At 35.8% G+C, this 11,066-nt stretch overlaps 1 pseudogene; it reads left to right on the top strand.

The window, feature by feature from the left end:
- Positions 1–1,099: 1,099 nt before the first annotated feature.
- LOC150007689 (cytochrome c oxidase subunit FA4 pseudogene) lies at positions 1,100–1,443 on the top strand (annotated as a pseudogene).
- The last annotated feature ends 9,623 nt before the right edge of the window (positions 1,444–11,066 follow it).

Genomic DNA, 11,066 nt, shown 5'->3' with positions numbered 1-11,066 from the left:
GGCGAAGTTGTTCACAGTAAAGATTAGCAGTAATTGTCTGATTGTTGTCTAAGAGTTCGTAATGGACAATTCCTTATATATCCCACCATACACTCCACATGATCTTCTTTGAAGTTCTCCTCTTGCTTGTTGAACTCTTCTTCCTCCTCGACTGATCCACAATTGGCAGCATTTAACATTATGGTAAAGGATTCATTTCTCATCACCTGTAACAAACCTACCTAAAAATGGTGCCTGAAGGTGTCACAAAAGCAATGATTCACAACAAGCAACACGCTGTTGCAGATTCTCTGGAGACAATTCGTGTGGGACCCACTCTCCAACTACTGAAACATTTCCAGTCCTTTTCAGTTGACTTAGCACAGTTTTATGGGCTACACTAAATTGTTCTGCAAGTTCCCTAGAGGTAATGGTAGGGTTTTCTGTGACAACAGCTTCCAACACTTCGGAATCAAGTTTTTTTGGATGACCCTCTTTTTGCTCGTTTTTCAAACCGAAATCCCCACTTTGGAAATGGGAAAACCACCTCCTACAACTTTTTTCAGTCACTGCGCTGTCCCCATAAGTGCTCTGAGCAGACTTTGCTGCTGTACTTGCATTGGCACCTTTATGAAACTCATAGAGTAAAACATTTCTAAGCCCTGGTTGCTGTGGCTCAGTGGATTGAGTGTTGGCCTGCAAGCCAAGTGTTGCTGGTTCGATTCCCAGTCAGGGCACATGACTAGGTTGCACGTCAGGTCCCAAGTTGAGGACGCGAGTGAGAGGCAACCACACAGTGATGTTTCTCTCCCTCTCTTTCTCCTTTCTCATCTCTCTAAAATAAATAAATAAACAAACAAAAAACAAATAAATAAATATTTTCCTATGTAAAAACAAAACAAAAACATTTCTAATGTGGTTTTTAAATGGGACAAATATTGTGGATGATTATGAACAATACTTTGATAATCTGAAAAAATAAAGTTTAAATTAGTCACCGTGACATCAAAAAATTATAAGAAGAGTGACTTTGGACATCCACTGATTCCCGGTGCACTGACTACCTGCTACAGGCAGCGCAGTTTTATTTTTCTCTGCTTCTGGACCCTTTGCCGCGAACATGCTGCACCAGGTCCTCAGTCAGGCCAAGAAGCATCCCAGTTTGATCCCCCTCTTTGTATTTATTGGAGCTGGAGGTACTGGGGCACTGCTGTATGTCACACACCTGGTATTGTTCAATCCAGATGTCTGTTGGGACAGAAAGAATAACCCAGAACCCTGGAACAAGCTGGGTCCCAATGAGCAATACGAGTTCTACTTAGTGAATGTAGATTACAGCAAACTGAAGAAAGAAGGTCCAGACTTCTAAATGAAATGTTTCACTATAAAGCTGCTTAGAATGAAGATCTTCCAGAAGCCATGTGCACAATTTTCCACTTAACCAGGAAATATTTCCCCTTCTAATGCATGAAATCATGTCTGTGTACTCTGTTGGGGTTTACACTGATTAATAAATGTTTGAAACTTGAAGAAAAAGTTATAAGAAGAGGCACAAATTTAATAAATACTATCTAAAACTTTCTTTTAAAAAAGTTGGCATTACTTTTCCATGAAATAAAGTAAAATTCACTTTATTTTTAATGATCTATATGTTTATTTTTTAAAGCTAATATATTCCCGTGGTTTAAAATTCAATAGGCAAAGAAGACAAAAGGTATTTCCCACTTATACCATAAACACCTAGTTCTCTACCCTCTTCTGCCCTCTTCTCTCACCAACAACCAGTGCCGTCTCATTCTTGCCTGTCCTTTCCTAGGTCAGTAATGGAAGTCTATTTTCTTTCTTTTCTTTGAGTAAATGATTGCACCTTACACAAACTATTCCATCCCTTCCTTTTCCCCTTAACACAGCTTAGAAAAAGTTTTTAATCGGTTCATAGGCATCTTTTAAACTTTTTATGGTTATATAGCATTTCATTACAGAAAAACATTATGATGTATTTAATCAATTCTGTTTCAAACATTTAGATTATTTCTAATCTTTTGCTACTTTGTTGAATCATATGAAATGCTTGAGTAATAACCTTGCATGTGTTATCATTTCACTGATATATGTAGGATAAACAGCTAGGAGCTGAAGTGTTAAGTCAAGAAATATGTGTATTTGTAATTTTGAAATTTCTTGGTAATTTATACATTGACCAGCCTGGCCAACTATGTCCTCCAATTTGTTGATCTCTGTATATCTCATAAGTAAAAAACAAATGTATCTCAGCATAATTTTATCTGTATTTATCTTATTGTAACTGAATTCAAGCATCTTTTCTTATGCACCAGACATATTTTTATTTCTTCTTTTGTTTGCCCATAGTATGACTAGTTATAGAGTGCCTATATTTTAGAATAGTTTTGTATTCTGTGAATGAGATTTCTTACAAAGAGGTTCATCAAGATGTGGAGTGTTTAATTATGTACCCAGTACTTCCAGAGAACCTAACATTAAGATTTTCCTTTAAGTAGTTGAAAGTTTTAAGAGATGCTAATTTACTCTGCCATATTATGTTTTTTATCATACATGATGAAAATTAAGCTAATATATTTATTGAAGTCTACATTAATAATTTTTTTTTTGGATAATATTTATTACTTTTTTTTTTTTTTTTGGTTTTTCAATTACAGTTGTCCCCTTTTCCCCTAATTTCTCTCCCCCACCCAACCCACCCCCTCTCCCACAATCATATCCCTCCCCGTTGTCCATGTCCATGAGTCTTTTATACAGGCTCTTTAATTAATCCCTTCCCTTACTTATCCCCCTTCTCTCCTTCTCCCCTCCCCCCTATTGACTGCTATTCTGCTCTTTGTTCTATTTAGTTCCTTTGTTTGTGTTGTTCTTTAGTTTCCTGTATTAGGTGATATCATATGGTATTTTTCTTTCTTTGCCTGGCTTATTTCACTAAGCATAATTCTCTCTAGTTCCATCCATGTTGTTGCAAATGGCAGGAGTTCCTTCTTTCTTTCTGCTACATAGTATTCCATTGTGTAAATGTACCACAGTTTTTTGATCCACTCATCTACAGATGGGCACTTAGGTTGTTTCCAGCACTTAGCTATTGTAAACAGTGCTGCAATGAACATAGGAGTGCATAAGTTCTTTTGAAATGGTGTTCCAAGGGGGGTGCTGGGTGGAGGGGAACAAGGGGGAGAAAATTGGAACTGTTGTAACAATATAATCAATAAAAAACATTAAAAAAAAAAAAAAAAGAAATGGTGTTCCAAGATTCTTCGGGTATAATCCTAGTAGTGGAGTTGCTGGTTCAAAAGGCAGTTCCATTTTTAATCTTTTGAGGTAATTCCATACTGTTCTCCATAGTGGCTGCACCAGTCTGCATTCCCACCAACAGTGCAGTAGGGTTCCCGTTTCTCCACATCCTCGCCAGCACTTGTTGCTTGTTGATTTGTTGATGATGGCCATTCTGACTGGTGTAAAATGGTATCTCATTGTGGTTTTTATTTGCATCTCCCTGATGGCTAATGATGTTGAGCATTTTTTCATGCGTCTATGGACCTTCTGTATGTCCTCTTCGGAGAAGTGTTTGTTCAGGTCCTTTGCCCATTTTTTAATTGGGTTGTTTGTTACATTAATAATTCACTACTAATAAATTTTTCTATGATGTTAGAATGTTTTAAAATTTATCTCCCTAATTTTCTTTCTTCTACTAAATAATTATGCTCCATTTTCATTGCTACAGTATGTTTTCTTTATTTGCTGGAAAGATTGCATACAATTATCTAATTTCTCTCAAAACTACAAGGAACATATTTTCTATTTCTGAGCATTCTTTATCTCCCAAATTATAATACATGGAGAAGATACCCAGGAACTTTATGAACCTGAAACAAGGTTAAGGTTCAATGAGTTAGATGAAAAAATGGAGATTTGCAAAGTTCTACGGGATCCTTTTGCCATTGTTGAGTACCCAAGGGCAATTTCAATATTTTTGGCAGTGTAGTTGCAGGCTTATTGAAAGAAAGTGTAGGAGGGTGTGTAGCTTGAGAGTATGGGCAAAAGGTAACTGAAAGAATGGGGCCGAAAAGGAGGAATGAGAAAAAGAATCAGAGTTGTTTTTCCACTAAGTCATAGCATGTTTATTGTAGTTCATTTCTGTGGTAAAATCAATACTCTTATAAATGTAAACTTGATGAAAGATATTGAATTTCACTTTGCCATTCTTTTTTTTACTTTAGTTCCAAAAGAAATCATCAGTGTGTCTTGTTAATAATCAGGTTGGTGGAGTTAATCTAATTATAAACAAGTATTTGTTGAAGGCTTACTATAGCAGACTTTGCTCTACATTCTGGAGATACAGCATTGAATAAGAGAAGAATCTCCAGCTCTCTAGAAGTTTACTTTATTGTGGGATAATAAAAATGAAAACAAAAAATACACAATATAAAAAATAGAGACAAAAATAAGACTTATAGTTGATAATTGACAAAACAAAGCATTCTATGTTTACTCTGTGTTCATAAGGCTTATTGAATTTATTTTTGAAACAACCTTTCTATATTTTCCAAATGAGTTAATTAGTTATGATGTTAGTAAAATAAATCACTCAATTAGAAACAACTATAAACTAAAGCTACTAAATTTCTAACCCTTTGCATATTTTAACAATCTGCTATAGTTCAAGTCCATATATATTTCTAAGAATGTAATTTTTTAAAATGTGTATAAAAACCCTAGCTGATATGGCTCAGTGGGCTGAGCATCGTCCTGTAAAGCCAAAGGTCTCTGGTTCAATTCCGCATCAGGCCACATGCTTAGGTTGTGGTCCTTGCCCCAATTTGGGGGGCGTAAAAGAGGCGACCAATCAATCTTTCTCCCTCACATTGATGTTTCTCTCCCTCTCTTTCTTCCTCCCTTTTCATCTCTATAAAATAAATAAAACTTTAAAAAAAATAATCTAACAGCTAACTCTTTTAAATAAAAATGTGTATGAAAATGTCTGACCAGAACCCTTCCTTTGTCAAGAAAAAAGATTAAACACCCAGATGAAAAAAATGCCTTTACTAACTAGGACAATGGTCCAAATTATACTAATGGGGGAAAGAAATATCGAATAGAAGCCTCAAAAAGAACAAAAATAAAATTTAAATAATTATAAAAAGAGAGCAGAAGAGAAGAAAAGGCTTAGAGAAACTTTCAAGGGCATGAATTTGGCAATGCTTTAATTGTAAAATATGATTAATGAATATGACAGAATTTGGAGAACTTAAAAGTACAAATTGTTTACAGTCCTAGTGCAGGCATAACTGCTGGCTGAATCTGTAACTGTTGAAGATTTCTCCACTGTTTTCTTACTTAATCTTCAGCCAAGTATCCATTTCCTTTGCTCTTAAAGCCAGATTAATGACATTTTAATTTTTATATTATCTCTTTTTTCTCCTACCTATGGTTTTAGGAACAGTTTTTCCTAGCCAAAATATTAAAATTAAAATCAGTCCATAGAAAAAGAGATAAACCAAGGAAGAAGATTCTCAGTGTTACTTCAGATGCTCATAGTATGTTAAGTATCTGAAATATTCATGCTCATCCATACGTCACTTATTTCTTCTTTTTTTCCCCACGAGAATGAGGACAGTGTCCTTATTTATTTTATTCAACATCTCATCCCCAAGTACTTTTTAAAGTATGAAGCATACAGTAAGTGTTCCTGAAATATATGTTTAACAAAAAAATCCAAAAAAATTTTTTTAAATAGACTTAAAGTTTAACTTAAATTCTTTCTCTGCTATAGCTTAAAATTATTTTCTCATGTTTCACCTCCATTTGATAAAGAAACATTAGTTAATTATAATAAGAGAAATGATTTCTTAATTTTTTTGATAATGTACTTTAAACCCTATGTTGAAGAAATGGATTGGTGCATGTTGGTTATAGTTTAATGCTACTAACTCAATCCTTGATGACCAAATATTTTCTGAAGATATAAGCAATTCTCAAATTATATCATCCAGTGTTAGGCACATAAAAGATACTCAGCATATCAATGAGGTTAGACTATTTACTTAGCAGAATTTCTAACCTGATTAATGACATACATAGAAAATAATGAAAAAAAACTTTTTGGGTTTAGCTTTTCATCAATTGGGCTTAAATTGAGTTTGTACTTTCCAAACTCCCTCACATACACATGTTATTCATCAATCATCATCATCTATCCATGGGGTCCTGTCCTACCTATTGCTTAATCTTGGCTAACGTCAGGCACCAAAGGAGGTAAATTCATATTTCTAAAATGTTGCATTGTCTCTAAAGCTCTAAAACAGAGATTACATTTTGTGAAGTACAAACTGTCCAACTAGATAATGACTTGGTTATTTTGAGCTCACAAAGTATCTCATATCTATGATTTGAGGTTATATTATTTTAAAAAACAGACCTTAACTTTAGGAGTTTTTATGACTCTCCCCTTGTCAATATTGCAATTTTGCCTGGCCTCTTTATGTTCAACAACTTACAAACAAATATTATATTTATTATGAAGATAATGGAAATCAATATGATCTTTAGCTATATAGACCAGTCTAGGTGAAAATTTGCAAAAATGATAATGACTCAGAACATTATAGAGAGTAATAATTCTAAAATAGACACTCTAGTGGCAGTTGTAAAAAGAGGGACCAGGGACTTTTACAATCCAGTGCTTGTATTTTAAAGATGTAGACAGCCAAGGTATCAAAATAAACAATTTGTGTTATGTCTCCTGTGTCTATTTAAAATGAGAAGTTAAAAAAAATTTGCTAGGTATTTTAAATAAACATTGCTGGTTAATGTCCCTATACCAGAACAAGCTAATTCTCAAGAGACTCTATTTCTGGTGGGCAGAAAATGCTTTTTATATCCAAAAAGGTAAACTCTTTTATATAAGTTATAAATTCTCTCATTAAAATACTTTTAAGAAAAATAAAAACCTCAGCACAGTACAATATATGAGTGGCCAGTTAAAAGATAAAATAAAGTTTTTTTTCATGTGTTAAGACACCATAAGTTACATAAAGCTCTAAAAGTCAAACAAGATCTTAAAAGCATGAAGCTACATGCAACAAGACCTGTAGCTCTGCTCTAGAATGTGAAGAGGAAGGTGTCTCTGATACAAGTATCAGTCCTGACTGAACACCAAGCACAAATGTGCTAAGTACCATATAAGTATTATTTTATTTAATTATTATAACAACAGCCTGAACATCATTCTCACCTTATAGATCAAGAAACTGAGGCTTGGAGAGGTCAACCATGCAGTCAGTAAGAGATGATATTGAAATTTGAGTCTACTGCTATCTGATTCCAGAGGATTTTTTTTTTTTTTAAGGATTTCATTTATTTTTAGAGAGAAAGAAGGGAGGGAGAGAAACATCAATGTGTGGTTGCCTCTTGAACCAAGCCCCCACCCCCCAAATGGGGACCTGGGCTGCAATCCAGGCATGTGCCCTAACCAGAAATCGAACTGTTGACCCTTTGGTTCACAGGCTGGCTCTCAATCCACCAAGCCACACCAATCAGAGCCAGAGGATGCTTTCATCTTTCTATGCCCTGCCTCTTCCCATGTCTATACATGGTTAATTACTGAACTACCTATCCACCTGGTGCACATATTTCTTCCTGCAACTTTTGGCATTATATTTGACTCTTAATCCCTCTTCTGGAATTTGAAGTTCCTAAGGGCAAGTTCTACATCTTATTTATTTCTGTAGCCCAGTACAACTGACAGCCTTGTCTCTCTTGAGACAGGCACTCAGTGACAGCTGAAATGAACTGAAGCAGTCTATTGATCTCAGACCCTATAACAGTTTTCTAAATCCAAAAGCAGTCCCAGGTTATATTTTTTTGAATGATTTTATGTAATTTCCACATTATAGTCTTTAAAATTAAGCAAATTAATTAGCTGTTCAAAAATAGCAAAATAATAATAAAAAGGATAAGTGACATGCACACCCCCCCCCAAAAAAAAACCCTTTTCCTTTTAATAACAATTGAATGTTCTTACTTGGTTGCTAATTTTATAGCATTATTTTGCCTAAAATGTACATTTTAGGGCTCTTTGAGGAATAATACAGTATTTTGGTAGATATATAGATACATATCTAAGTGTGCAAAGTTGTATTTCATTTCTAGTTAGCTGCTGCTTTCAAGAACAAACCATAAGAGAAACTGGCTATGAATCAGTGAATAACATTGCCATCACTGATTGTTTAAGCCAGAGGCCTCTTTTGAAATAGTAATTCTCCAAGAGGAGAACACCTTCTAAAATTTAAATCAGCATTTCCTAAGTGTGGCCCTTGTTACATGGTTAACTTTTAAAACAAGGGGATTGTTCGACTCCGCCTAGGGCCTGGTGAATCAGAATCCTCTGAGGCTGTGCTCAGAATTCTTTGTATCTGAAAAGCTCCCTCAGTGATTCTGATGCACAGGAAAATTTGAGAACCACTTTGGTCTGACCTGACCAAAATCCCTTCCTCCAACTAGTTTCTCTGTTCTCTGGAGTCTGCACTCTGCAATCTGCAGCAGAGGGTCTTGACTTTAACAACCTTAACAACCGAAGTGTAGTCTCAAATTACAACTGAAAAGTCAGCTTTCAAACGACTGCAGGCTGCTGTTGTTTCCACTGGAATGTGTAAATCCATGGAGGAAGTTAAGTCCATTACCAGATTCTCGAGTGAAATTGTTACAGAATAACTTTCCACTAACACTGTCTCTGGAACCTGGTACAAACCTTACGAGCTTTTACCTTATCACGCCCTTAACACTGCCTGCATTCTCAGCCTCTATGAGCCCCAGACTAAAGCTTCTGGACCCTTTCATTCTGCTTTTCCCTGTTACTGTCGGTCACCAAATCATCTTGACATCAAGACACCATTTCTTGCCCACTCACCTCACTACTAATGTCCATGTCATTGATGTTTTATTCATAGTTCCCTCCAGCCCCCTTCCTGCCTTTACTGAAATATTTCGCCCGTCATGATGTCTCTGCCACCAGGAGCAGAGGCGGTTTCTACCACATCACAGTTCCTACAAAATCTACAGATCATGTCAGCCTCACGTCTCTGTCTTTTAAGGTTCATGTTATCTGCTTCATGAATACTTTCCTCCTCAAATGTCTCTTGACAAATAAGTGTCTTTATTTATATGAATCATTCATTTACTCAGTAAAGTTTATTGTTTAATATGTTTCAGGTGCAGGGGATAAAAGATGAGTGATAGAACAGTAAGGGAGACAGAATGTTAAGTAAATGATCATATTATATTATAATATTTATTATGTGATATGTTGAAAAATATCATTGCATTCATACATTCAACTGGCAGCTTAGAATTCCAAATATTACTTCCAATTCCATTGGCTCTTCTGACTTCTGACAACAGTTGCCAACACATGACATATTTGAAACCAAAGTTATTAATGTTTTCCCCTAAGCTGCTTCTCTGGGCTTCCACATCCCTCATTATCACCAGCTACGCAAGTCGCTAAATTAGAAATCATAGTGCAAGGACAGAAAATCCAAAATAGCTCAGTTGGTTGGAGTGTCATCCCGTACACCTAAAGGTTGTGGGCCCCGTCTCCAGTCAGGACACATATGTAGGTTGCAGGTTCCATCCCCAGTCAGGGCGCGTTTGGGAGGCAACTGATTGATGTTCCTCTCTCACATCAATGTTTCCTTCTCCCTCCCCCCCCCCACCCCTCAAATCAATTTTTTTTAAAAATCCTTAGGTGAAGATTTTTTTTAAATTTTAAAGAAAGAAAACTCAAAATGGTTACAGAGGAGAAATAAAATCCGTAAATCCATAAGTGAGCAATTAAGGCCATGGTAAACATCTGGGATTGGTGAAAACTGTGGCAAACTGAAAATCCCCGCCTGAGTTTTAGGAGACAATCACTGCTTCATTCCTAGCAATTATTACAGCTCAGGGATACAGGCCCAAGGTTGCCACATCTTTCAGTTTTTAACGAGAACCTGGGAACCTAGACTTTTTATGAGCAATTTCCTAATTTTTCTAACATTGTGAAGCCAGTTAAAGATCACCAAGGTATGCAAAAAGCATTGGGTGAAAGGTTGTTTGTTAAGGAGCAGTATAGACAAAACATGTTAAAGTATCACCCCACAAATTATTTATTAATTTCAAGAAAGAAGCATCTTTACGATGTGAAGTCTCATATAGACTTAGAGTACGTGATCAAATTTAACATCACCAATAACAATAATAAGACAGACTGCCTTCTGTGCCCCTGATGTAATCCAGTGGAAAGTATACAATAGCTCCAGAAATGTTTAACTTAAAGCTAATCATGAGAAAAGAATCAGACTAATCAAAATTAAGGGACTTTCTAAAAAGCAACTGACTGCAACTCATCATGAATGCAACAAAATATCACAAAGACTTTCCTTTCCCCTGTTAGTCTAGCAAATTCCATTTAGCATTTAAAATCCCAATCACAAATGAACTTCCGTAAATGTCAATGCTCTCCTCTGAAAGAATCAAGAGGTTCTTTCTGTGTTTCCAGCTGCATGTCTGTTGTATCCTGGCCTCTGTTGTATCTCTGTCTCTCCTTCAAAGTGTATGTTCCTTGAGAGCAGAAACTCATGGCCAAAAATGATGGCTAGTGCTTGAGGAACTTAAATAAACATCTGATGAATTGACTGACTTTTAAAAATTGCTTTATTCAGCCTATTTCTATTTTAATACTTTCTCTGACACAGCTTAACTGTTCAGAAAAGGTTCAAGGTGGGTACCGTGTGAGAGGTAACTACGCATCAGAAGGAAGGTAGCAAAAAACAAATTGACAAAATGTTGTGGAGAATTACTCACTTCAAAAACAAAATTAAGTTTCTGGCCCTATCTTAGATGAGGAGAAAATAAATCCCAGAGCCAAGGCCTTCAAGGCATGACAAAAGAGCTTTGTTGCTGTGAGGTGTTAAAGGCTTAACTTGTCTGCTTCCAAGTGTCTGTACTCTCGAGACCTCCTTCTGTTTCTTGGGAAATTCTAAACATATTACCACGGCCTTTTCAATGCAAGGACCTGTTTCCTG

Source organism: Furipterus horrens, unplaced genomic scaffold, assembly GCF_987537825.1.
Source record: "Furipterus horrens unplaced genomic scaffold, mFurHor1.1.pri manual_scaffold_6, whole genome shotgun sequence".
Lineage (NCBI taxonomy): Eukaryota > Metazoa > Chordata > Mammalia > Chiroptera > Furipteridae > Furipterus > Furipterus horrens.
Note: the sequence above shows the minus strand (reverse complement) of the source record. Positions and strands in the feature narration are given on the sequence as shown.